The sequence below is a fragment of the Schistocerca gregaria genome, chromosome 2 (genome assembly GCF_023897955.1).
Source record: "Schistocerca gregaria isolate iqSchGreg1 chromosome 2, iqSchGreg1.2, whole genome shotgun sequence".
NCBI lineage: Eukaryota > Metazoa > Arthropoda > Insecta > Orthoptera > Acrididae > Schistocerca > Schistocerca gregaria.
The window spans coordinates 858,075,695-858,103,606 of NC_064921.1; the positions used below are offsets into that span (position 1 = coordinate 858,075,695).

The 27,912-nt window shown below is 42.1% G+C and overlaps 1 long non-coding RNA gene across 1 annotated transcript in view; it reads left to right on the forward strand.

Moving 5' to 3' along the window:
• The window catches only part of LOC126335236 (uncharacterized), a 945,258-nt gene that overhangs the window by 158,055 nt on the left and 759,291 nt on the right, over positions 1–27,912 (forward strand). The window lies entirely within an intron of this gene.

The following is a 27,912-nucleotide window of genomic DNA, read 5'->3' on the forward strand; positions in this document are numbered from 1 at the left end:
TTTCAATTTATTGTTGAAGATATTACTGCTCTCTGTCAGACATATTATTTCATCTGGTAATTTGTCGAAAATTTTTATAGCACCATGTTTTACCCCTTTCTGTGCCAAAGATAGGTTGAGTAAAGGATAGTGTAAGTCTCCCTTTTTTCTGATATTATAATCATGAATGTCACTGTTGTTTTTAAAGTGGCCCATGTTGTTGAGAACAAATTTCATTAGTGAGTAAATGTACTGTGAGGCTGTTGTAAGGATTCACAATCTTTTAAAAAGATGCCTACAAGATGTGCTACTATGAACCCTAACCATTTTCTTTTGAGCAGTGTATACTTTTTGTCTAAATGTTGAGTTACCCGAAAATATTATTCTGTATGACATCAGAGAGTGAAAGTATGCAAAGTATATTACCTCACCGATTTCTATATCCTCAAAATTGGCAATTATTCTTATTCCAAAAGTTGCTTAACCTAGTCGCCTTAGAAGATCCAAAATATAAATTTTCCAATTAAGATTCTTACCACGTGTACACCCAGAAATTTAGTATGCTCTACCCTGTCTACTGACTTCTGTTGATGTGTTATGTTTATTGAAGGAACTGCACTTTTTGCAGCAGAAAATGGGATGTACTGCGTTTTTTTCAAAGTTTAGAGTAAGCCCATATGCAGAAAACCAATTAATGACTTTTCCAAACAACTTATTTGTATCATTTTCAATTGGAGTTTCTTTCACCGGATTAATAACGATGCTTGTATGATCAGCAAACAGTGTCATTTCTGCTTCCCGTTTAAGATAGGAAGGGATGTCGTTCACATATATCAAAAACAGAAGGGGACCCATGGTTGAACTCTGTGGAACACCTAATGTTATTTCACACCAGTTAGATGAAGTGGCAAACTTATTTAAATCGCTTGACCCATATAAGGAACCTTTTTGCTTCTTGTTCTGTAGGTAAGACATAAACCACTCATATGCTATTCCATTTATACCATAGAACTGTAATTCCTGTAACATCATGTAATTGTTTGCCCGATTAAATGCTTTGGACAAGTCACAGAAAATTCCTATTGGTGAAATTTTACTATTTGAAGACTCCATTATGTGGACAGTGAAATTGTATATTGCTGTCTCAGTGGAACAGCATTTTTGAAATCCGTACTGTGGTTTACCCAAGTATCACATTACCGCTGAGATGGCTAACCACTCATGAGTATATTACTTTCTCTAAGATTTTTGAAAACGCTGTAATCAAGGCTAGTGGCCGATAATTACTGAAATCAGTGGTGTCCCTCTTTTTATAGATCGGCCTGGCAATGGCATACTTTAACCTGTGTGGGTAAATGCCTTGAGTTAATGATGCATTAGATATGTGATTCAAAACATCAGCTGTAATTGCTCCAAATTGTTTTAATATCTTATTAGTGATGTCATCTACTCCAACAGAACATTTATTTTTCAAAGAATTAGTAATTTTACTTATTTCACAAGAGCTTGTTAGGTGAAACTTAATTTGACTAAATTTTTCAAAACAGACTCTTCCATGTACTGCCTGGGTTTTTATTTTGAACTGTTCTCACCAATTTTTTCTCCTACACTTAAGAAATGGTTGTTAAATACATTAGCTACTTGTGGACTGTTGGTTTACGATAGTCTCGTTCTCCTTAATAGTAATACTACCTACCCCAGTGGTTACTATTCCTGTCTGTCTTCTAACGACATTCCGTATTGATTTGATTTTATTGCCAGAGTTGTTAATTTCTTCTCTAACATACATATTTCTTTATTTCCTTACAATTTTTCTCGGTATGTTACAATCATTTTTATAGTGTAAAACTACTTCTGCATCTTTACTAGTTCTTGCTGTCTCATAAAGTTTTCTTTCGCTTTCAGAAGAAACTTTAATACCTGTAGGAATCCAAGGTTACTTTTAAAAGTGTGTAGAGTTTCATACAGTAATTTTCTTTGGGAAACAATGTTCAAAGATGGATATAAATTTATCAAGAAATATGTTGCATTTATCGTTAACATTTGGATCATTATATACATCTCCCCAATTAACAATTATTAAGCTTTCTTTGACGTGCTCGATGGATACCAGGTTGAGCGACGTTACAATTTTACTTAATGGTTTCCAAACTGTAAACCCTGTTAGGTTTTGTAAGTTAAACATTTGTGCATCATGGTCTGACAATCCATTTACAACAGGGAAAGCATGTGTTTGTTTTACATCCTCTTTCTGTACAAATACATTACCTATTAGCGTGCTATTGTTTTGAGCAATAAGTGTAGCGAAATAGATCACTGATTCTAAGTTATATGTTGTTAATAACACTTCTATTTCACTTCTCCTCTCAGAGTTATTTAGAAAGTTAACATTGAAATCACCACAGCTTAATAACTTCTTCTTTTTGTCTTACGGAGAGCATAATAGGGAGTCAAAGGTTTTTATGAATAGCTCCCAGTCTCCTAATGGGGACCTGTACACTGTTACTAATATCAAACTACATTATCTAGCTGAAGTTCACATGCACAAACCTCAAAGTGCTGATCAACACAAAATTTGCTCACCTCTACAGTTTTGCATTTACACCATTGTTTTATGAAAATGGCAACTCCTTCTTTATCCATCCTAGATCTACAAGTGTAAGATGCTAAATTAGACCCACTTATATTTACACAATCCACGCCCATAGGTACATGCTGTTCAGACAGACAGATTATATCAATCTCATTCTTATTTTCGAGATCATCTAATCACACTAATAGCTGATCTACTTTATTTTTAATCCCCTGATATTTTGATGAAGTAAGTTGATACTGCTCTTGGCTTTACCCTTATTTACTGTACATAAAGTTTCTTTTATTCTATTTATCTTGAGTGTCATCTGTCTGGACTTTGGCATTAACCTAAAAAATCTGTATGCCTGGACCCATTAACCACAGGGATCACCCCTTGTGTGACTGTGGACCCCCTTACAGTTTCCACTAGTAGAGAAGCTAACTCATTTTTCCCCATCCTACTCAGGTGCAGGCCATGTGTAGTGTACCCCCACCTACCAACATCATTTACTGGAACAACACTTACGTGAGATTTTGCCGGTGTCTGGAGCATCCTGTTTAGCTCAGTGCTAACATGCCTTACAGCAGTATTTACCCAGGGCTGATCACGGCGCTGAAAGACCTCCACAAATCCCACATTTTTGTGCTCAGTTTCTGCTCCTATTTTATCCAGGTCACTCCTAATACTGTATCTTGGATTCATGGCCAGGCTGTTTCCTGCTCCCCCAACTACAATTATCTGATCTTCCTTCCCAAAGTCCCTGCATAGCTGACCTAACTTTTCTGTCACCTGGCCAAGGCTAGCACTTGGTTTCACAAAACTTGTGACCTGGTACACTGCACCTAATTTTTCCTCCCTTAACCTACATAATTCCAAGTTCACGTTTTCTAATTCAGCCTTAAGGGCACAAATTTTTGCCCCCAGTTCAGCGATTTTTCTGTCCTTTCTACATAACCTAAACTGCAATGGAATGGCTGAATATTATTTACAAGTTCATCGGGCCCTCCATCGGTAATGCTGGAATTCAATATGCTACTGACCCACCCTTACACTTGATGACAGATTCCAGTCTCGCAGGTATACGGTCAGTTAGGTTCTGGAAGGTTTCTAGGGGAATGGCAGCCCATTCTTTACTGTGTGTTGCACTGAGGAGAGGTTTCGATGTCGATCGGTGAGGCCTGACAAGAAATCGGCGTTCCAAAAGACCCCAAAGGTGTTCAATAGGATTCAAGACAGGACACTGTGCAGGCCAGTCCATTACAGGGATGTTATTGTCGTCTAATTACTCCTCCACAAGCCGTGAAGTATGAACAGAAGCTCGATCGTGTTGAAAGATGTAATCGCCATCGCCTAATTTCTCCTCGGCAGTGGGAAGCAAGAAGGTGCTTAAAACATCAATGCAGTCCTGTGATACTGCGACGCAAAACAACTAGTGGTGCAAGCCCCCTCCATGGAAAACACGACCACACCATAACACCATCGCCTCCTAATTTTACTGTTGGCACTACACACGCTCGCAGATGACGTTGACCAAGCATTCGCCATACCCACATTCTGCCATCGGATCGCCATATTGTGTACCGTGATTCGTCACTCCACTCACCGTTTTCCACTGTTTAATCGCCCACTGTTTACCCTCCTCACACCAAGCATGGCGTCGTTTGGTCTGATGTCGGCGTGATGTGTGGCATATGAACAGCCGCTCGACCATGAAATCCAAATTTTCTCACCTCCCGCCTAACTTTCACAGTACTTGCAGTGGATCCTGATGCGGTTTGGAATTCCTGTGTGATGGTCTGAATAGATGCCAGCCTATTACATATTACGACCCTTTCAACTGTCGGCGGTCTCTGTCAGTCAACAGACGAAGTCGACCTGTACGCTTTTGTGCTGTATGAACCCCTTCACGTTTTCGCTTCACTATCACACGGGAAACAGTGGACCTATGGATGTTTAGGAGTGTGGAATATCTTTGGTACAGACGTATGACACAAGTTACACCCAATCACTTGATCACCTTCGAAGTCTGTGAGTTCCGTGGAGCGCTCTATTCTGCTCTCTCACGAAGACTGACGACACTGAGGTCGCTGACATGGAGTATCTGGCAATAGGTGGCAGCACAACGCACCTAATATGAAAAACTTTTGTGTTTGGGACTGTCCGGATACTTTTGATCACATAGTGTAAGGGTACACGTATGGGCCTTTGGCTCCGAAATCGGTGATGTTTCTTTGAATGGTTCGCACGCTGACACTTCTTGATCGCGCAGCACTGAAATCTGCAGCAATTTGCAGAAGTGTTGCATCTCTGTCACCTTGAACGATTCTATCCATTCGTTGTTGGTCCCATTCATGCAGGATCTTCCTCCGGCCTCAACGATGTCGGAGATTTGGTGTTTTACCGGATTCCTGACATTCACGGTACACTCGTGAAATTGTCGTACGGTGAAAACCCCACTTGATCACTACCTCGGAGATGCTATGTTCCATCGCTTGTGCGTTGACTATAAAACCAGGTTCAAACTCACTTAAATCTTTATAACCTGCCACTGTAGCAGCAGCAAACGACCTAAAAACTGCACTCGTTGGCGGCCGGTGTGGCCGAGCGGTTCTAGGCGCTACAGTCTGTACCGCGCACGGCTACGGTCGCATGTTCGACTCTTGCCTCGGGCATAAATGGCTGTCATGACCTTAGGTTAGTTAGGTATAAGTAGCTCTAAGATCTAGGAGGCTGATGCCCTCAGAAGTTAAGTCCCATTAGTGCTCAGAGCTACTTGAATTTGAACTGCACTTGTTATCTTATATAGGCGTCGCCGACCGCAGCACCGTATTCTGCCTGTTATTTAGTGTCAACTGCCACCTGCCACACCATACAGCAATCTTTTCTAAAACGCTTTGCAACTGATACTGGTCTTCGGATGACCTTACTAGACGGTAAATTACAGCATCATCTGCGAACAACCTCGCATCGCCATTCTATCCATTTGTGTTAATTTTCAATTAATTAAGTTACAAAAATAGCCAGTGTTATGTTATATTTGGCCGCATACAAAAGTCCAATTGAAACGGTCTCCTGCAAGCGCTTGCCATTCTTTCAGGCACTAGGGAATCAAGATTCCTAAAAAATGTGCCTGCAAATCTAAAAAACAACATGGGATCCTATTGCGATGATCTTGTCCACAGCACCCACTTACGTACGGAAATTAGGTCGCTATCTAAACCTTCAGAAAAATTCATGTAATTTCAGTACATTACTTTCTTTCTCACTTAGGAATATTTGTTGTGATGGCTTACAACATGTAGATCCAGATGTGTAAGTGGTAGGCTTATGTCAATAACCATGGTTTAGTGAAATTTGAATTTCTCTTTGAGTGGTCACTTTACTCCCCTCCTTCCCATCTCCCTATGCTGCCCGAGGTGTTGCGTTACAATGTCAGTAATGTCTCCTGAGCAAAAAAAATTGACGTCCACTAATCTAGCCTGACGAGCTATGCTCGAGAAACGGACGAAAAGGTGTTTTCTAAGCCACTTATTTCGTAGATAAATTACATTCTCTTAAGATTCTCCCGATGAGTCTGTCTGGCATCTGCTTTCCCTACTACTTCCTTTATGTGGTTATTCTATTTTAGATGTTCCTGGATGTTACTTCTAGGTATTTTGCTGTAGTTAATATTCCCAGTGATTCGTTACCAAAAGTGTAGTTGTACAGAAGCAGATTACTTCGCCTTTTGTGCGCATTATGTTATATTTATTTTTCTTCAGGGTCAGCTGCAGCTTCTACATCAATCATTGATCGTCTACAGGTCTTCTTGCAATTAGTTAAGTCATCTAGCGATGCTGCCTTCTTACAGACAACTGCATCTGCCAACAGCCTAGTAGAGATTCTGACTGTATCCACTATATGATTTGTACATAGTTAAATAGTACGGTCCTACTACACTCACTTGGGCTGTTCCTGAAATTGCCTTCCCTTTTTTCGACTTTGTTCCGATAAGAGCGAAATGTTGACCTTTGTCTGCAAGGGAGTCCTGAATCTATTCACAGACCCGAACAGATACTCGGTAAGCTCACCAAACAACAGTGCAGAACTGTATAAATGCCTTCCTGAAGTCAAGGAGCACGGCATCAAATTGGGCACGTACGTGTACAGGACTCTGTATCTCGTGGACGAACAGAGTGAACAAGAAATACAGATGACCACGGCACAGCGCATGCCGCCGCTTGCTGTGGCTGGTGCTACAGACACTTGGCGGCTGCCAGGGTCAAGCAGATAAGTAGTTCTTATTGCGGCACTCCCTTGTCGCGACACAGCAGGTATGCTGTCGCCTAGACCACACCAAACAGCTCTCCATCATTACGTTCACTGGGAACTTAACACTAGGTCCGCTTATTATAAGATACAGATGCTTTTTTAAATCTGACTCTATGTGGAACCTGGAAAGGTTCAGCGATCGTAGTTGTTTGTAATGGTGAAAGAAGGTACTGCAGTCAGTCGTAACTTGTGTTTATTGTATCAGATCTAAATTTCGATCACTGAGTGACCATCTTCATTGCTGAAGTTAATACAGGAATCGATTAAAATACCACTGCATGCATATTAACTCCGAAGTACAATTGTATAAATTTCACATGCAAGTGTGTAGGTGAAATTAGATAACGTTAACACATTTAAGCCGTTATTTGGCATAATGTCTCTTGGACTAGACACGTAAAAAGTTCAAATTGCACTGAGGCTGCTGATAACAATTGCCTCATAACTGGACTCAGCGTACACCATACATGACTATGTCTCCCTTGATCCAAATGTCGGAATAGAATAATGCATTGTCTATACGTAGTTGATTATTTGTACATCGCAAAAGTAGCCATTTTAACTAAATACTTTTTTATCGAGGTACAACAGAAGCGACTACAACAGAGTGAGTGATTTTAAAGCTGCAAAAATTCTTTACAGTCAAAGTGGTAGTAATGTGAACTATATTGTGTAGCTGGCTATTGGTATGTACTTAATTGCCATTCATATTGTGTCACAAAACTACATCATGTATAAATGTATCTAGAAACATTACACATCCATTGTTTCTATAAAATTTAACAATATTAAAACCACAATTTTAGATACACCATTATCAGCACATGGTGGTGCTTCTGTGTGCTAGTCACCTCCACAATTCTCATTTATTGTGTTTTCCATATTGTTGAATTGCAACCGGCACTAAAACAGACATAAAATCCAAATAGATATTACTTCAGATGGGAGGATACCTTATGCCACATTCCCTCCTGACTTGCTCGGCAACTAGCGTTCACTATGCTCACGCTAATCATCTTTAAATGAATTTTATTCCGAAACTTTATTTTTTTTATTTAACTAGAAATAAGTTACTTTAAATCAAGATCTGTTTGTATCATATGTTTTATTACTGGTGCCGATGTGATTCTGGCTGCTAGAAAGGAATTAACAGACTCTGAATGGAGAATGATAGTTGTGGCTAGACGCATAGGACATTCCATTTCGGAAATCGTTAGGGCATTCAGAATTCCGGGATCCACTGTGTCAAGAGGGTGCCTAGAATACCAAATTTCAGACAGTATCTCCCACCAAGGACAATGCAGTGACAGACGGCCTTCATTTAACGACCGAAGGTAGCGGCATTTGCGTGGAGTTGTCAGTGCTAACAGACAAGCAAAACAGCGTGAAATAACTGCAGAAAACAATGTTAAACGTATCTCGGACGTATCCGTTTGGACAGTGTGGAGAATGGGATATGGCAGCAGACGACCGATGTGAGTGCCTTTACGGCCTGGCCAGATGAGTCCCGATTTCAGTTGGTAAGAGTTGGAGGTTTGGGTTCGAGTGTGGCGCAGACCTCACGAAGCCGTCGACCCAAGCTGTCAATAAGGGACTGTGAACGCTGACAGTGGCTCCATAACAGTGTGGGTCGTGTTTACATGGAAAGAACCGATTCCTCTGGTAAAACTGAACCGATCATTGACTGAGAATGGTTATGTTTGGTTACTTGGTGACCATTTGTAGGCATTTATGGATTTCATGCTCCCAAAAACTGATGGAATTTTATAGAGACAATGCACCATGCCACCGGGCCACAATTTTTCGCGATTGGCTTGAAGAACGTTCTGGACAGTTCGAGTGAATGATCTGGTAACCCAGATTGCCCGACATGAATCCCATCCCACGTTTATGAGACAAAAGCGAGAGTTCACTTCATGCATAAAGTCCTTCACCGACAACACTTTCGCAGTTATGGACGGTTATACAGGGTGTCACAAAAAGGTACGGCCAAACTTTCAGGAAACAATCGTCACACACAAATAAAGAAAAGATGTTATGTGAACATGTGTCCAGAAACGCTAATTTCCAAGTTGGAGCTCATTTTAGTTTCGTCAGTATGTACTGTACTTCCTCGATTCACCGCCAGTTGGCCCAATTGAAGGAAGGTAACGTTGACTTCGGTGCTTGTGTTGACATGTGTCTCATTGCTCTACAGTACTAGCATCAAGCACATCAGTACGTAGCATCAACAGGTTAGTGTTCATCACGAACGTGGTTTTGCAGTCAGTGCAATGTTTACAAATGCGGAGTTGGCAGACGTCCATTTGATGAATGAATTAGCACGGGGCAATAGCCGTGGCGCGGTACGTTTGTATCGAGACAGATTTCCAGATGAAAGTGACCCAACAGGAAGACATTCGAAGCAATTGCTTTGCGTCTCAGGGAGCACGGAACATTCCAGCCTATGACTCGTGACTGGGGAAGACCTAGAACGACGAGGACACCTGCAATGGACGAGGCAATTCTTCGCGCAGTTGACGATAACCTTCATATCTGCGTCAGAGAAGTTGCTGTTGTACAAGGTAACGTTGACGACGTCACTGTATGGAGAGTGCTACGGGAGAACCAGTTGTTTCTTACCATGTACAGCGTGTGCAAGCACTATCAGCAGCTGATTGGCCTCCACAGGTACACTTCTGCGAATGTTTCATCCAACAATGTGTCAACCTTCATTTCAGTGCAAATGTTCTCTTTACGGATGAGGCTTCATTCCAACGTGCACAAATTGTAAATTTTCAGAGTCAACATGTGAGGGCTGACGAGAATACGCACACAATTGTGCAATCAACTCATCAACACAGATTTTCAGTGAACGTTTGGGCAGGCATTGTTTGTGATGTCTTGATTGGGCCCCATGTTCTTCCACCTACGCTCAATGGAGCACGTTATCATGATTTTATACGGGATACTCTACCTGTGCTGCTAGAACATGTGACTTTACAAGTACGACACAACATGTGGTTCATGCACGAGGGAGCTCCTGCACATTTCAGTCGAAGTGTTCGTACGCTTCTCAGCAACAGATTTGGTGACCGATGGATTGGTAGAGGCGGACCAATTCCATGGACGCCACTCTCTCCTGACCTCAACCCTCTTGACTTTCATTTATGGGGGCATTTGAAAGCTCTTGTTTACGCAACCCCGGTACCAAATGTAGAGACTCTGCGTGCTAGTATTGTGGACGGCTGTGATACAATACGCCATTCTCCACGGCTGCATCAGGGCATCAGGGATTCCATGCGACGGAGGGTGGATGCATGTATCCTCGCTAACGGAGGACATTTTGAACATTTCCTGTAACAAAGTGTTTGACGTCACACTGGTACGTTCTGTTGCTGTGTGTTTCCATTCCATGATTAATGTGATTTGAAGAGAAGCAATAAAATGAGCTCTAACATGGAAAGTAAGCGTTTCCGGACACATGTCCACATAGCATATTTTCTTTCTTTGTGTGTGAGGAATGTTTCCTGAAAGTTTGGTCACACCTTTTTGTAACACCCTGTGGAGACAACACGGCTCAGTATTTCTGCAGGGGACTACCAACGAAATGTTGAGTCCATGATACGTCGTTTTGCTACACTACGCCGGGCAAAAAACCGGTCCGAAACGATACTGGGTGACTTTTGTCACCTCTATGTATACTTGTTTGATAGCAATTACGTACTTATCCGTAGCTACCTACATGAAGTAGTTCACATTATTACCAGTTAGATTCTAAAGAATTTTTACCGATTTATAATCACCCACTGCTTTAGCGCTTCAGTTTTCCCCCGATAAAAGTGCATTTTGCCGAAGTGCATATAGGGTGAGTTGCGTAAGACGTAACACCCTCATTATTCCGATGGCGATTGCACGTATCGACAAACGGTGTTCGGCGAGTCATACCTGACTATGTGGCACATACTTTGGTACATGCACAATAATCAGAACGTTTATATTGACCGAGATAATGAGGCAAGTACACGTTTTTTAAGTGGGACGCTGTACTTTTTTTTACCACCATTCGTACGCTCTGGAAAAGACACGTAAGGTAATGTAACGCATGTTGCTGTTGTGATTAAAACTTCGCTTAAAAGACGCTGGGGAATATTGTACGATTGAAGGTCGAGGCGGTCGGAAGCAGCTGCAGACTGTAAACACGCCTCCCGCTACTCGCAGGCCAGTTGCCGTGCTATATGCAGCATGCACGGTCTTCGCTACGTAGGTAAATCCTCATCCGCCCTCTTTTAAGCAAACTTTGAATCACATTAGCAACAAGCGTTACATCATTATACGCGTCTTTTCCAGACCGTTAGAATTATGATAAAAAAGTATAGCGTCCCATTTAAAAAATATGTACTTGCCTCATTGACGTCACTGAGGCCATCTGTGAGATAGCAATAAACAGCAGCTCAAGTGCAGTTTAAACTCTTGACATGTCTAGTCCAAGATGGACAACGCCAAATAACGGATGAACTGTGTTAATTTTGTCCGCTGATATGTACCATCCATTTAAATGCGAAAATTGTATAATTGTACTTTGGTGTTAACATGTACACGATTCCAGTTTAGTTGGTTAGTGTATTGCCTGTAACACTGAAGATGGTCGTTGAGTGATCGAAATATACATCTGATACAATAAACACAAGTTGTGACTGACTGCTGAATCTTCTTCGACCAGTTGAGATGTGAATGCAATAAAAATTTTCTCGATTCTCATGCCGTGTCATTTCGAAGCGGTATCGCAGCATTTCGGAAGAGATTCAATGTCTTCTCATCCTCTGGCGGAGCGCCAGTGTGTCACAAACAGTCCTTCGGTTTAAGAAAGTCGTACAAGAGCGACTTTCTGGTCAAAATCGAGTACTCATTATGGGTGCGTGTCACGTGCTTGCGTGTAAATCAGCCGCCAGTCACTTCGCCAATGGATCAGTGATGTCAATTATCAGTTGAATGTGCCCAGCGTAGAATTCTAAAATCTTGAGTACGCTGCAGACGACATAGAGGACGATTCGAAAAAATAATATCATCCCGTAGAGGAAGTTTGAAAGTTTTATGTTCGTGCTTATCCAAACACTTAATATGAGGTCCACGTTTTGCTCATTTCACACATGACTTGACAGGTTCCTGTTTACTGACTAGACAGCTTGAACAGTTTGACTTCTCAGCTTTTGAAGAGTAGTTATTTATGAACCCCTACAGAAAAAAAGTCGCAAAGTGTGAGCTCTGGTGACCTGGGAGGCCGAAAGCAATGAACAAGATCTTATCTTACACCTCTTCCAATCCATCGTGGTGGGATGTTGTTCTTAAGATCACGCCGCATCTCAAGGTGAAAAGGAAACGGGGAGCCGTATGCATGAAAATAAATAATTGAAATCATCGTGTGGTAGAGGAAATAACCAATATGGCAGCATGCCTAGGTATGACATTCCTGTCAGTTTCCTCCGCAAAAAAGAAAGGTCCGTAAACTCTGTGAACAGAAATGGAACAACATTCAGTTTCGGCGAGTCTCTTACATGTTCGATGATGACGCCAAGATTTTGTGTCACCCCCAAATTATTACATTATGGTGGTGTACGTTACCCGATAGATAAAACGTCGATTTGTCAGAAAAAAATGAGTTGTTCGGAAAAAGTGTTCTCTGTCATATGAGACGCAAAATTCGTGTCATCTGTTATGGTCTCCGGGACGCAGTTACTGCAGTAACTGCACCTTGTAAGTTTTCTTACGCAGGTGCCCTTTCAGAACATGCCACACAGTTGTTTGAAGAAGCTGAAGTTCCTGACCTGCCCGCCTTGTGGACTTACGAGGTTCAAAATGGGTCAAATGTCTCTGAGCACTATGGAACTTGACTAATTTGGTCATTAGTCCACTAGAACTTAGAACTACTTAAACCTAACTAACCTAAGGACATCATACACATTCATGCCCGAGGCAGGATTTGAACCTGCGACCGCAGCGGCCACGCGATTCCAGATTGTAGCGCCTAGAACCGCTCGGCCACTCCGGCCGGCGGACTTACGGGGGCTCCGTGTGAACGCATCTCGGATACGCCCCACATGTTCAACGTATCTGCTTGGCTGACTTGTGCTCTTCCCTCTACATTTGCAACCAACTTCTAAGACTTTCGTACGCCAGAAGTAAATCAGCTTGTACAGAGGCGGCTTCTTACTGAATCGTTGGCGGAATGCACGTTGCAACTGAACAATGGCTTGACTTGACGCTCATTCCAATACACAGAATGATTTCTCTTGTGGTCTAGAAGCCATGTGAATGAGTTTTATGTTTTACAGTTTGTCTGTAAGATCAGCTGAAGTCTGTTCTTTCTTTTTGAATCATCCGGTATATTAATGACCCAGTAGATAATGTCGGAAAACTTTTCACGGATGATGCTCTTGCACACACGAAAACTGTACACACTGGAAACCTGTACCGAAATCCAGCAATAACTGCAGAAGGTCGACGCTTGGTGACGGGAATGGTAACTTCGACATAGATAAGTGTAACTTACTGTGAGAACATGGAAACAGACCACCTGGCTAGCCACGCGGTCTAACGCGCTGCTTCCCGTGCGTGAAGGCGTGCCGGTCCCCAGCACGAATCCGCCCGACGGATTGGTAGTGAGGTCCGGTGTGCAGGCCAGCCTGTGGATGGTTTTTAAGGCGGTTTTCCATGTGCCTCGGCGAATGCGGGCTGGTTCCCCTTATTCCGCCTCAGTTACACTATGTCAGCGATTGCTGCGCATACACTTTCTCCACGTACGTGTATACCATAATTACTCGGACCCAACTACAGAGTAACCTTGGGGGACTGTAGCCTGTTGTACAGTGGGGTTGTCAACCACTGAAGGCTACGGGGGTAACGAAGCCTCTCCGTCGTTTCTAGGTCCTCTGTTCAATACACAGTACACATATGAAGGCCCCTTATTCTATGTTACACTATTGCAGAAGAATCACTGGAAGCAGCTTCTTGTATTAAATATCTAGACGCTTGCAAACGGAGCGATCTGAAGGGGAACGACTACATAAAATTAATCGCGGGAAAGTCAGAGGCCATACTGAGATGTTGTGGAAGAATCTTCAGGAAATATGGCCCATCAACAAAGAAAGTGGCTTACAAAGCAGTCGTTCGGCCAGTACTTGCATGCTGGTCGTCAGTTTGGGATCCGTACCAGTTTTAATTAATACAGTAAATAGAGGAAATCCAAAGAAGCGTAGCAAGTTTCGCTTCAGATTCATTTAGTAATCACTAAAGCGTCACGGATATAGACAGTCAGTTCCAATGGCAGAGGCGCTCTGCCTCACGGCAAGGTCTACCGTTCAAATTCCGAGAGCCTACGTTCCTAGAACAGTCAGACAATTTATTGACTCCTGCAAAGTTTATCTCGTAAAAAGTCATTACGATGAAATTAGAGAGATCCAAGTACGTACAGTGGGTTACCAGCAATCGTCGTTGCCGCGAACCATATGCGACTGGAACAGGAAAAGGAGGCAGTGACACTGGTTCACAAGGTACCCTCCGCCACACACCGTAATGTGGCTTCCAGATTATAGATGTAGGCTAAATCTAGAAGCGTTCTTCCACAAGAGAGACGAAATACTCGAAAGCGAGAGAGTATTTACGTTTTACAACATCTGAATAAAGAAAAGGCCTACATTGTAGACAAATAAGACGTGCATGGATACACGTTTCTCAAGAAAATTCTTTCAACAGTCAAAAATCGAGATCTATTTATCGAGAAAAATTATTTTCTACTTTATCTGAAAGTTGCAATTACAAAGAAAATAAGAGACAAAGAATAAATTAAAAATGCGTTATTGTCTGCCTTGTGAAAATTATTTGATATGCTGTAAATATATCAGTTTTGTCGAGTAAATAAATCTACATGTTTTGGAAACGTTTGGACGACATATCTGGTATTCATTTCTCAGTAGTGTAGAGAATTTGTCAAGAACATCCGCTATGAATTTTTCTTGGGTAATTAATATATTCGATTATAAGGTAAGCTTTCGTATACAGAGTGATTTTAATTGTTGCCCACAAGCTGAAGGAGCAGATAGAAGAGTCGGAATACAGCAACTTTGGTATAGGAACTCGTGGTCTTGGAAGATATCCTAAGCCAATGAAATGTCAAGTGATTGGAGCTAATAGAGGATCATTCTAACCTGTTTAGTGTGGAAAAGCTATGGGACGTTAGGATAAGACGGAGAAGCTACTTTTGTCACGAATTCTTCTAATCATACTGGATCCACTACTGCAGAACTATGTACTTTAGAGATCGATCAGTCCTCTAGGTCTCTGAAATGCTGTAGTACTTATTCAAGCTATTACAGTAGGTGAACCGCACCTTTATTGTTTCCTCGTTAAGTCTCCTAGTGTCTGTGTTTAGTGTTCTCAGTTCCAGGAGTCGCTCTAGCACTTGTTCCCTAAGATATATGGCTAGGATAACGTTCGTTTACCCAATGATTTGAAGCAGTCAGTCCCAATGGAAAACTGGCGGTTTCACAGAATACAACTGTTTTCCGCTAGAATATTATATTTATTCCTGCATAAGAAAGACGTAAGCTACAAGTGTTTGTTTCCAGAGTACTTCCTGTATTACTTTTGGTTATTTCTTCCCCAGAGATTCAGTATTTTCCATGGACTGTTCAAATAATATCTATTTCCCATACTCATCTCGATGCCAAATACTATTTTAGTGGGGATATGGTATGATCCCATGGAACATCATAAGACCTTCAATTTACAAATTTTGTTAAGGTCGTGTGACACCAGTAGGGAGTCAATTGAAAGCGATTATAATTGTTAGAAAGCCGACATTCAGAATAAGCAAATTTAGATCTCCAGTTACATTACAAAGACAACACGTTTCTGGGTCGTTTATAGCAATACTACAATTGCTGTAATGAGAATTAAAAGTCTCCATATATAGCGAACTGTCGATAGAGTTTAATGAACAGTTGATGCCAGATATTGCTACTGGTCATGATCTTAGGGGTTTATCGAGCGTGCTGGTTAGTACAATGGACTCACATTCAGAAGCACGAAGGTTCAAACCCGCGTCCGGCAATCCAGATTCTATTTTCCGCGATTTCCCTAAATCTGTCCAGGCGAATGCCGGGATGGTTCCTTTGAAAAAGACACTGCAGACTTCCTTCCCCATCCTTGATCCACTTCGAGCTTGTGCTCCGTCTCTAATGACCTCGATGTCGACAACACGTTAAACCCTAATGTCCCTTCCTTCTTCGGTAGAGTATTTGAATATGGACACAATTCCGTAGTTTCTCTTTGGGGTTTCTATTTATGCAGCTACTTCACTTGAGTCATTTAAACACTAAATTTCATTTTCTTTATCCATAATTGATGGTGTTCTTTATTAATAGTGTCGCTCCTCTATTACCCTCTAGCTTACCTGACGTTACCAAATTGTATACTTAGAAATTAAGTGATGTTCAACGCTTGAACCACGTTTAGTTGAAAGCAGCAGTGGAAATATCCAAAATATGTAAGGAGGTTGATTGATTTGTTTACAAGATTCGCTTCTTCCAGTTCAAATTTTCATCAATATGTACGCTCAAACGTTAGGAGCATTGTACCCTAGTTACTGACTGCTGTTAATGTGCTATATCACTTGTTAGTATGGATCTGTTTGTTGTACAGGACTGAATAAAGTGTGATTGCTTTTTAAAAATTTCCGGTGACAGTGTTGCACTGCATAGTTCACTAAGATCATTACTTATGAAGTTGGAACAACTTTTCAGAATGGCATCAGCATCACATTATATTTCGTCTTTTAGAATTTTAAGAATTCTGTTAATTTCAGTGAGGGTCGATGGTGCTACTTGTAGTTGCTGTATTTAGAACCTCATTGTTGAAAGTACTTACAGCTTGTGAATTATCAGTCACAACATTGTCATTTAGTTTAACTGTTATGGTATCTTTTACACTGACTGGTTGTCCTGTCTCTCGTTTGACAATGCCTGATGTAGTTTTAATCTTTGTATCTGCATTGTTTATTTTTATTAGCACTTGCATATTTCTGGACCTTCCCATGACTTTCCTTAAAATGCTGCAGTACTTTTTGTAGTATGAAAGTAGTGTCGTATGTTGAGTTTCTTTGGCCTGTATATAAATTTCCCTCTTCCTCTTACTTGAGATTATTATATTCACGGAATTCACACATGTAACTACCGTGTTAAGGTCCATTCTGTGGCTCACTTGCTTTATGGTTTGAAAATACGTTTGTTACCTGTCTGCCATTCATTTCGGTGACTTTATCTACACTCTGGACACCCAGTTCAATAGATCGTGACGGTGACATCACTTAACAAGCTCTAATTATAACCAACATTGTCGTACTTGATAATGGCTTAGGGCAGAAATAATTACAGTAAAAAAATTAAAAAGTTTGTACGGTTAAAAGGCGTATATATAATTTAGATATTAGGTGGTGTTTTCATGTTCGCTTACAGCTGAGATTGTACATAGTAAAATAAAAGTTATGGGGACTGAAGATGTGTTTGTTTCGTCCTGCAAATAAGGGTTGGGTATTGGATGGATTTCGAGGAGCCACTGCCTACACCAGAAGATCAACAGACTGAGTAGGATCTGGTTGGATCTCTGAGATTTCTGGCGAACAGAATAAAGGGGCAGAAAAGCGGTGCCCTATGCGCACTTGTGCAGTGAGTTTGATCACATGGACATTGGTACTATTTATTATTACATGACATCAGAGGTTGGACGGAAAAGATGCGATAAGGGAGAGCTAGTTCATTAGAATTAAATATATTTGGAAAGGATATTGTAATTTTAAACACGTTCTTGTATTTTCCCGAGGCCAAGGAACAGGAAGCAAAGGAAACGGAAGAGAAGTAGGATGTTTGTTCCCCTGTGTGAAATTTTATTACTAGTAAAATCAACGAGAACCGAAACTAGAGAAGCTAGTGATGTTGGAAAGCCGGAATCTAGAGCGAAATTGACGTTCCAGCTCATTCACAGTTCTTCCGTTCCGTTCAGGCCGGGATTCTGGACAGATCAACCATTTCTGAAATGTTATTGTCCACAAACGACTGCCACACAGACGCTGCATTGTAACAGAGTGCATTGTCATCCTGATACAATCATCGTCTCCGAACGCTTCCTCTTTTGTACGTAAAATGTGATGATATCCTTCCCCATTTTGCGCTTCCTTCAGAGCAACAAGCGGATCACGCCCTAACCATGAAAAGCAGCCCCCGCCCCCCATGCCGCAACACCACCTCCTCCATACTTCACTGTTTGCTCTACACATGATGCCAGATAGTGTTCTCCAGGTATTGGCCAAACCCAAATCCTTCCATCGGATTGTCACATGGTATATCGTGATTCATTTCACCAAAACACTTGTTACCAGTCATCCACTGTCCAATGGCGTCGCCCTTTACACCACCTCAAGTGTCGCTTATCATCGACTACAGAAATGTGTGCCTTATGAGGAGTTGTTTGACCACTGTAGGCCATTCTTTTAAAACCATAAGCACAGTCAGTGTGCTCACCAGACTGCTGGTAACTCTTTGGAACTCACGAGTGATTCCGTCTGCTGATTTCATGCGACCTATAGTAATCGCCCTCCGCAATGCTGGGCAGTCCCTGTCTGTCAATACATGGGATCTGCCTGGTCTTTGTTTAGCTATGGTTTTTCCTTGACAATCAAATCACCAACACTTGCGTTGGTCACCTACAGCTGGGGTGAAATGTCCCTGATTGATATGTTACACGAGTGGATTACCCTGACTAGAGTATCTTCGAAGTCACTGAGCTCTTCTGACCCACCTATTGTGCTTTGCTGATTCTCTATTAACAATACTCCCTGCCTCCCTTTTGTAGTGACAGGTCCGCCTCTTGTGATAGCTAATGGTGAATTTTGTGTTACAAAGGGGTGTCTACATCTTCTGACGGGTAGTGTATTTACGACAGTAATAAAAATGGAATGGACGTGGCTAGACATTTAGTCTACAATTTCTTTACTGGAGTCCTTTACATAAGAAAAGACCAAGAAGGTACGTAAATACTATCAGAAAAGATGAAAAGGCAACAGGAATGCGTATAGTTGAGAACCGTAAAGCATGAGGAGACCTTTATCCGGCCTTGGATGTCAAAGGGATGGTGGTGGTCATGACGAAGCAGAAGAAAAAGATGATGATGATGATGAAGATTTGACCATATAACGATAATGATTTGCCATAAATGTAATACTAGTAACTGAGTTAACACATAAACGTATATTCCGAAATCGGAAAATGGATTAAAAGGAGTACTCACGAGCAGCTGTAGCTACAGATTACTGTTTAATATCGCTGAAAAACAAACTGAAATTTAAGAGAATTGTCCAAAAGAATCGATGTGGAGAGAAGTGGGATACTAAAGCACGGAACGAAGTTGGCTGTAGATAATGCTATAACGAATACCAAAAAAATACAGTCGACGAGGAACAGACACCTCTAAAAACTGGTGTCACAGAAAATAGACAGAAAAAAGGGTACGAAGAAGGTAGTTGCGAAGAATCCTTGGGTAACAGAAGAAATAGTTCATCTGAGGCACTGAGAACCATAAGGGCCCAAAACAAGAACACAGAGTTTCGAGAAAAATAGATATTTGTGAAAATCAAATTTGAAGAAAAAGCGCCAGTCTCATAGGTTAGACTTTTTTTAAAACCAAGCCACAATTTCCTATATTTCATATAAAAAAATAATATAGCCACTTTGATATAAAATATTAATTAATATTTAGGATTATATGAAGCGCTGAGACACATAAGGGCCTAATGCACACCATTGTTGATTTTGAGATTGTGGCTTTCACACATACTCCTGACGTATTTTGATCTTATGGTGAGTTCGGTTTATCTGTGCTGTAGACCCACACTGTACACGCGAACATTCACTAAAATCTGTGTAATAGCTTTCTCTGACATTCCTTCCATATGGGCCCGACGATGGTGTGCTTTAGGCCCTTCTGGTTATCAGTACCTGTATTTATTATTAATGTTAATTCACAAAATTTCCATATGTCTCCCAGTGACAATAGTGTTTCTTTTTTCAGAATATAAGGAACACATACTAAGTGCACCACGCATATATTTGTGATGACTTGCTCCAGCGCTCGCGCATCCAAGGTGCTAGCAAGAATAGTGTATAGAAGAATAGAAAAGAAAATTGAAAATCTGTTAGATGACGGTTAGTTTGACCTTATAAAAGGTAAATACTCTGGAGAGGTGGGTCTGACGTTACACTTGATAATGGAAGCAAGACTAGAAAAATCAAGGGACATTCAGAGGATATGTCGACTTGAAATATGCGTTCGAAAGTATAAAATGGTGAGAGATGGCCAGGAAAATAGGGAAAGTCAGACAATATACGATATTTACAAGAACTAAGAGGTAATAATAAGGGTGGAAGACCTAGAATGCAGTGCTCGCATTAAAAAGGGTGTAAAACAGGGCTGCAGTTTTTCGCCCCTGCTGCTCATATATACATGGAAAAGCAATGACGGAAACGAAAGAAAGATCGATACTAAGATAAGTTCAAGTTAAAATATCAATGATAAGGTTTGCAGATGAATCACTGCCCTGATGAGCAAAAGCAAGGAAGAAGCGCAGGAAAGAACAGTCCAACGAGCACACAATATGGTTTGATGGTAAATCGAAGAAAGACAGAAGTAATACGGAATGGCAGAAATAAGATTAGCGATAAATTTTGACATCGAACTTGGGAACCACCAAGTTGACATGGTATAGAAAGTTTGCTATCGTAGAAAAAAATTCTACACAACGGATGAAGCGAGGAAGAAAGGAGGAGCGGCCTAGCATAGGCAAAGCGGGCATTCCACGCGAAAGAGGTCAATTAGTACTAAACATCCACTTTAATTTAAGAAATAAATTTCTGAGAATGTTCGTTTGAAACAGCTGTAAGGAAGTGAACCATGGCCTAAGGGAAAGCCGAAGAAGAAGAGAATAGAAGCGTTTGAGGTGTGGTGTTATAGAAGGATGTACATAATTTGGTGGACCGATAAGATGAGAAGTAAGGTCTCCACAGAATCGAAAAGGAGATGAATTTGTGGAAAACGTCGACAGGAAGAAATGGCAGGATGATAGGACTTTTATTAAGACATCAAGTAATAATATCAATGGTTCTCGAGGAAGCTGTAGAGCGCAAAAATAGCAGGGGAAGACAGAGCTTGGAATACGTCCAACAAATAACTGAGGACGTCGCCTGCAATTGCTGCCCTTTGATGCAAAGGTCGGCATAGGAGAGGAATTCCTGGCGGGCCTCACCAAACCAGTCAGACGACTGACGACAAAAAAAAAAAAGTTGCATGAGGAGACCTTTATCCAGCAATGGATGTCAAAGGGCTGATGGTGCTGGTGATGGTGGTGGTGGTCGTGATGTGGTGTTGACGTTGACGATTCGGACCAATACATAAACGTATGTTACTGTGCAATAACATTGTGGATGTTGTATAAAAGTAATGCTTGTAAATACCGAAGGTGGTGATTATCATTATTCATGGACCGAGTCTAACAACTGTTCCTTTCAAATTAGACTGTTTTTCCCCCTTTGTTGCCACTGGGATTTGTTGTCCCGTAATTGCAACAGTATTATGTCTTTTTGCATAGTTGTATATAGAGTTCTGATATCTTCGTTTCCCATCATTCAACTATTATTACACCTGCAACTCTTCTTAGAAATCGCATTTCAAATGTTTGCATGTATGTGCCAAGTACGGGGTGTGAAAGAAAGTGTCGAATATTTCGAGGGATAATAGTAGTCATCGAAACAAGACATCCAAGCCGAATAAATATAGGTCCGGAACAGTTGTTTATAGGGGAGGATGAAAGATGTCGTGGATAAGACTAAGACTACCACCAAGTAAGTTGTTCAGCCGTATTTTATAACGTCTTTGGCACACAGGTTCTCTCGCATCCCTAAAGGTGAACAAGGGAAGACCCCGCTCATTCCTCTCGCCAGAGATGGAGGACCATATACTGAATGACTGTGCTGAATTTGAAAGTTAAAATTCTGGCCCAACCACTCAAAATGTGCAATGCTAGTTTTTTTTGCGCTTTTCACCATTAGAATGTCAGAATGATTGTAAAAAGGAACCACCACTGCGTGTACCTACTGATTTTACATTGTTTGTGGTTAGCCTAACAGTTAATTTTCAAATGTCTTTATTATTTCACATGTTTCTAATTATTTTCTTTTATAACTGGCAGTGTATCAACGTAAATATTAAGCTGCGGGACATGAACTTTGAAGCACCAAAGAAACTGGTCTGGGCATGCGTATTCAAATACATGGATATATAAACAGGTAGAATACGGCGATGCTGTCGGCAACGCGTGTGACAACACAAGTGTCTGACACAGTTGGTAGATCGGGTACACCTGCTGCAATTGCAAGTTATCAAGATTTAAGTGAGTCTGAACGTGGTGTTATAGTCGGCGCCACGAGCGACGGGACACAGCGTGTCCGAGTAGCGATAAAGAGATAACTTTCTCGCACGTGCATTTCACGAGTGTATCGTGAATATAAGGACTCCGGTAAAATATCAACTCTCCGGCATCACTGCGGCCGGGAAAAGATCCGGCAAGAACGAGACCAACGGCGACTGAAGAGAATCGCTCAACGTGGCAGAGGTCCAACCCTTACGCAGATTGCTGCATATTTCAAAACTCGGCCATCAACAAGTGTCAGCGTGTGAACCAATCAACTAAACGTCATCCATATTGGCTTTCGAAGCAGAAGGCGCACTCGTGCACCCTTGATGACTGCATGACACAAAGCATGTGCTTCGCCTAGGCCCGTCAACACCAGCATTGGACTCTTGATGACTGGAAACATGTTTCCTGGTCGGATGAGTCTCGTTTCAAATTGTACTGACTGGATGGACTTGTACAGATACAGAGACAATCTCATTAATCCATGGGCCCTGCATGTCAACAGGGGATGGTTCAAGCTGGTGGAGGCTATGTAATGATGTGTGGAGTGTGCCTCTGATATGGCTAGATACGACTCTGACAGATGACACGTACGTAAGCATCGTTTCTGACCACCAGCATCCATTCATGTCCATTGTGCGTTCCATCGGATTGAGAAATTCCAGAATTGCTACAGAGTGGCTCCAGAAACAGTCTTCTGGGTTTAAACACTTCCGTTGGCCACCAACTCCAAAGACATGAATATTATTGAGCATATATGGAATGTCTTGCAACGTGCTCTTCAGAACAGATCTTCACCATCTCATACTCTTACTGATTTATGGACAGCCCTACCGGAGTCATGGTGTCAGTTTCCTCCAGCAGTACTTCAGAGATAAGTCGAGTCCCTGCAACGTCGTGTTGCAGCACTTCTGCGTGCTCGCGGGGGCCCTACACAGCATTAGTCAGGTGTACCAGTTTCTTTGTCTCTTCAGCGTATTTGTTCCAGCCTTCTGGCTGACGATCACTGCTACTGTGATAAATTAGTGAATGGCTTGTAATGTCGCTAAGTGCTTCAGATGAATGTTTGTATCCTAGTACTTAAATCACACGCATATAAATGCCGTATTTTTGGCACTTATGTGAAATGAATGTTTTTAAACTGCTCATAAATTACGGAATTACAATAACATCGTCACGAAGCCAGGGACTAGTTGCACTTGCTGCAAAAATGAAGTTCCTATAAATTCCCCCCATCTGATGATGAATCCTCAGAGGCTCTAAAGGAGAGGAACAGGAAAATAATAGTTTCTAAAATTACGTTATGGCAGCAACTAGTCGCAGTCAGTATTAACCATTCGTTAGCAGATGTTTAATATAACACATGTACAAATAATTTTTCAAAGAAGAGATTTTTCTACTAGTATACGGTTCTTTGTTACATTAAATAGTGGTGGGGGGAGACACACAGTGAGGATGAACAGCGTAACACAAACGGCGCAAAGAGATTACTAAAGCAAACTTACTTAAAAACGCTGTTGAAAAGTGTCTCATAAACAATATACTTTTCACAGGGAATGCTTATTTAGATATCACTCGGTAGGGGTTTAGTAAAAAGTAGCTTTTCACATAACTCTTTCACACTATTTTCTCCTTTTTATGGAAAATCTTACAGTCAGAGTTATGCAGTGATTAATAGTTACACATTTCACTCAATTCAAAGGGATGGTGACTCTATTTTTCAGGCTAGCCAATGAAACGTTGCGGTATACAAAATGAAAGCCAAACATTGTCGTTATGGCCCTCATGTCAGCTGGGAGTAAGTGTAGCTTTACATTATGCAATAATAAGAACGTTGTGTGTGTAGTGATCGGTAGTAAAAAATGAATGAACACTGTAACACTAGCTTTTTATATTATTAAATATCTTCTTTGCAAATCAGCATTCTGCACCAGGAATAAAGCGAATATTGTTGCACTGTTGTAAACAGAATTGGCCTTTTATTCGGGCATATGAAGACTCTAATGTCCATACAGCCATCCTGATTTACGTTTTCCCTAAATTAAGGCATATGATGGGATGGTTCCTACTACAAAACGACGATCTACTGCCTTTCCAATCCTTGTCAAACCAGTCCGCTCGCTATATAAAGTCCTGTATGTACGAATTATGCTATTTTTATTGTTCTTAAATCGTAATATCACGACATGTCGAATATCCTTGCAAAAAGGTGTCGAAATAAGGAGGACGAGAGTTCAATGCCTCATCGGAAACGAGGTCCATAGAGAAGCAGAGGATGCTATGGGGAGGAATTCGAAAAAAAAAAAAATCAAATGTGTGTGAAATCTTATGGGACTTAACTGCTTAGGTCATCAGTCCCTACGCTTACACACTACTTAACCTAAATTATCCTAAGGACAAACACACACTCCCATGCCCGAGGGAGGACTGGAACCTCCTCTGGGACCAGCCGCACAGTGGAAGGAATTCCATCGTGCCCTTTTCTACATCCACATCTAGAAGTACAAGGCGTATTTCTTAAGTAAGTACCGTTTAGAAATTAAAAAAAAAGACGTGCGAAGGTATCTCAATAATTTTATTTTTACATGAAAGCCTGTACCCTAATCTACGCACTGACGCGGGTACAGTCTGATCCTTCCTTGTTTACGTTGCTTACTGAGTACGGAAAATGTAAGTTGGCGCCAGTAGAATCGCTCTGTAGTTAGCATTAGGTGACGGTTATCTAGATTTGCGCAATAGTGTTCCTCCAAAACACGTAGCCTTCCCTCCGGTGATTCCCATTTGAGTTCCAGAAGCATCTCCGTAATACCTGCGTGTTGTTCGAACCTGCTGGTACAAATTTAGTGACGGGCTTCTGAATTGCTTCGATATCTTCCTTTAATTTGACTTAGTTCGCATCCAAAATACTAGAACAGTACTGAACAATGAGTCACACTAGTTGTCTTATACTCTGTTTCCTTTACAGACGAGCCACACTTTCCAAAAATTCTCCAAATAAACCGAAATCGACCATTCTCCTTCCCTACTACAGTGCTTACTTGGTCATTCCATTCCATATTGCTTTGCAACGTTACGCTAGAAATTTAATCGACGTGATTGTGTGAAGCACCACTGTGGATTCATTTTTCCTATCTATATGCGTCAGCTTACATTTCTCTACATTTTTAGCTAGCTACCATTTATCGCACCAACTAGAAATTATGTCTAAGTCATCTCGAATCCTTCTACAACCCCTTAGTGACGACACCTTCCCACACACTACAGCATCATAAGCCTCGAAGATCTCTCTCTCTCTCTCTCTCTCTCTCTCTCTCTCTCTCTGGAAATGGAAAAAAGGAACACATTGACACCGGTGTGTCAGACCCACCATACTTGCTCCGGACACTGCGACAGGGCTGTACAAGCAATGATCACATGCACGGCACAGCGGACACACCAGGAACCGCGGTGTTGGCCGTCGAATGGCGCTAGCTGCGCAGCATTTGTACACCTCCGCCGTCAGTGTCAGCCAGTTTGCCGTGGCATACGGAGCTCCATCGCAGTCTTTAACACTGGTAGCATGCCGCGACAGCGTGGACGTGAACCGTATGTGCAGTTGACGGACTTTGAGCGAGGGCGTATAGTGGGCATGCGGGAGGCCGGATGGACGTACCGCCGAATTGCTCAACACGTGGGGCGTGAGGTCTCCACAGTACATCGATGTTGTCGCCAGTGGTCGGCGAAAGGTGCACGTGCCCGTCGACCTGGGACCGGACCGCAGCGACGCACGGATGCACGCCAAGACCGTAGGATCCTACGCAGTGCCGTAGGGGACCGCACCGCCACTTCCCAGCAAATTAGGGACACTGTTGCTCCTGGGGTATCGGCGAGGGCCATTCGCAACCGTCTCCATGAAGCTGGGCTACGGTCCCGCACACCGTTAGGCCGTCTTCCGCTCACGCCCCAACATCGTGCAGCCTGCCTCCAGTGGTGTCGCGACAGGCGTAAATGGAGGGACGAATGGAGACGTGTCGTCTTCAGCGATGAGAGTCGCCTGTGCCTTGGTGCCAATGATGATCCTATGCGTGTTTGGGGCTGTGCAGGTGAGCGCCACAATCAGGACTGCATACGACCGAGGCACACAGGGCCAACACCCGGCATCATGGTGTGGGGAGCGATCTCCTACACTGGCCGTACACCTCTGGTGATCGTCGAGGGGACACTGAATAGTGCAGTGTACATCCAAGCCGTCATCGAACCCATCGTTCTACCATTCCTAGACCGGCAAGGGAACTTGCTGTTCCAACAGGACAATGCACGTCCGCATGTATCCCGTGCCACCCAACGTGCTCTAGAAGGTGTAAGTCAACTACCCTGGCCAGCAAGATCTCCGGATCTGTCCCCCATTGAGCATGTTTGGGACTGGATGAAGCGTCGTCTCACGCGGTCTGCACGTCCAGCACGAACGCTGGTCCAACTGAGGCGCTAGGTGGAAATGGCATGGCAAGCCGTTCCACAGGACTACATCCAGCATCTCTACGATCGTCTCCATGGGAGAATAGCAGCCTGCATTGCTGCGAAAGGTGGATATACACTGTACTAGTGCCGACATTGTGCATGCTCTGTTGCCTGTGTCTATGTGCCTGTGGTTCTGTCAGTGTGATCATGTGATGTATCTGACCCCAGGAATGTGTCAATAAAGTTTCCCCTTCCTGGGACAATGAATTCACGGTGTTCTTATTTCAATTTCCAGGAGTATATATATATATATATATATATATATATATATATATATATATATATATATATTATCACACGCGCCTCTGGGATATACTCTTGTCTCTGATGAACATTCACTGTCGAGGACAAGAAACTGGGTTCTGTTACTTAAAAAGCGTTCGAGCCACTCACATATGTGGGAACCTATTCCGTGCGCTTGTAGCTTCGTTATCAGTCGGCGGTGTGGCAGCATATCAAATGCTTTACGGCAATCTAGGAAAGTGGATTCCGCCTCTTGCCCTTCATCCGTAGATCGCAGGATCTCATGTGAGCAAAGGGCAAGCTGAGTTTCGCACGAGCGATGATTCCTAAAAATGTGCTGATTCGTGGACAGAAGCTTTTCCCCCTCAAAGAAATTTATTATATTCGAATTGAGAATATATTCAAGGAGTCTGCAGCAAATTCGATGTTAAAGATATGGGTCTGTAATATTGCAAGTCCGTTCTTTACTCTTCTTATGTGCAGGAGTCATCTGCACTCTTTTCCAGTCGCTTGGGACTTTCCGCTTGGCGAGATATGCGCCAGACATGCAAGCTAAATAAGGGGCCAATGCTGTAGAGTATTCTCTGTAAACCCGAAACGGGATTTCTTCAAGACCTGGCGACTTATTTGCTTTCAATTCTTTCAATTGTTTCTCTACACCAGCGATGATCATTACCAAGTCCACTATATGGGAGTCTGTGCGATTGTCAAACTGTGGTATGTCTGTACGATTTTCCTGCTTGAATGATTTCTTAAACACGAAATTCAAAACTTCCTCTTTACTTTTGCTATCTTCTACTGCCACACCAGA